This window comes from Corapipo altera, unplaced genomic scaffold (genome assembly GCF_003945725.1).
Source record: "Corapipo altera isolate COAL_440 unplaced genomic scaffold, ASM394572v1 127726, whole genome shotgun sequence".
Taxonomy (NCBI): domain Eukaryota; kingdom Metazoa; phylum Chordata; class Aves; order Passeriformes; family Pipridae; genus Corapipo; species Corapipo altera.
In genome coordinates this window covers 1-1223 of record NW_020892282.1, presented here as the reverse complement: position 1 = coordinate 1223, position 1223 = coordinate 1, and the positions used below count along the sequence as shown (strand labels likewise).

At 52.1% G+C, this 1223-nt stretch overlaps 1 long non-coding RNA gene across 2 annotated transcripts; it reads left to right on the top strand.

Annotated features, from left to right (window-relative positions):
- Positions 1-606: 606 nt before the first annotated feature.
- LOC113942633 lies at positions 607-1214 on the top strand. 2 transcript variants are annotated; one of them, XR_003525982.1, is made up of 4 exons: positions 607-640; positions 745-800; positions 886-926; positions 1009-1214. It is a non-coding gene; the product is annotated as an uncharacterized LOC113942633 (long non-coding RNA). The 2 variants fall into 2 exon arrangements; XR_003525981.1 differs by having other exon boundaries at positions 745-926; positions 1009-1060.
- The last annotated feature ends 9 nt before the right edge of the window (positions 1215-1223 follow it).

The following is a 1223-nucleotide window of genomic DNA, read 5'->3' as shown; positions in this document are numbered from 1 at the left end:
CTTGTTTGGGTTTGTTTTTTCTTTGTTTTGAGATGCAGAGCCCTGGGCCCAGGAGGCTCCAGGCACCGGAGGGGAGGTGATCCGGGTGAGTCCCGGTGAGCAAGGTGAGCATTGACTCCAGGACAGGACTAGATGGTCTTTTCCAGGTGTTGTGGTGAATCTGTGCACATGCTTTGTTTCTTGTGTTTTCCAGGGGTTCTGCCACCTTCTAACAGACAGTCCAGTGCTTCAGGGCCCCTGCGGGTAAGAGGTGACTGTGGAGGAGAGGCAGATAGGAGCTACCCCAGGAAAGCCATCCTTTCAGGCAGTATCTCAGTGTGAACATTTGCCTTTAGCTTTTTTACTTTGCAGAGAAGGTGTGCAGCCTCAGAGGGCCGGAGCCACTTGCCAGTTTAGGTTTGATGGTCTTCAGCTGTCCTCATCAGTAGTCTCCTACTACTACAAGGCTCATCAATTAAAGATGGACCTTTTCCAGTTGCAGGTGCCCTCCTGCCTGCCTTTGGCAAAGGAGGAGCATTGAGGTTGAGTCGGGGAGGTATTGAGGAGGTGCTGGGGTCTCCCTTACTTTCAGGAACACCCCGTAACTTTTTTTCTCACTCCCCCAGGTGACGTACAGTCCACTGTGATGGGGACCCTGCCTGTAAGAGGCCACGGTCAAGGGGTGTCAGACAGAAACTTCCATGGGATCAACATACTCTTGGTTTGTATCTCAGTACTCACATTTGCCTCTGGGTTTTTTTGCAGGAGATGTATGCAGCCTCACAGGGCCGAAGCCAACTCACAGTGAGGTGATGGACACGGTTCGGTGCCCTGGAGCTGTCCTTGTAGGTAATCTCCGAGTATTAAAAGGATCAGCAATGAAGCACTGAGCTGTTTTGATTGCAGGTGCCATCCAGCTAACCTTTGGGAGCAGATGAGCATTGAAGGTGAGTTGTGGAGGCAGCAGCAGGAGCAGGGATCCACTGCAACTTCAGAAATGCCCTCTAATTGTGTCTTTCTCTCTCTCAGGTATCCCAGAAGATGACAGCACATTGTCCAAGTCTGGTCAGAGCCAGTGACACGAGAACCTGCCTGGGTGACGGTGAGTAGAGGGATCATGGGGGCTGGGGTCATGTGCCACACTACTCAGATCTGTGTCTGGTTTTCTTTCTTGCAGTTGACTCCTAGTAGTCTGATGATGGCAGGAACCTCTGAGCCAGCCAGGTGCCCCTCCTGTGCATCGA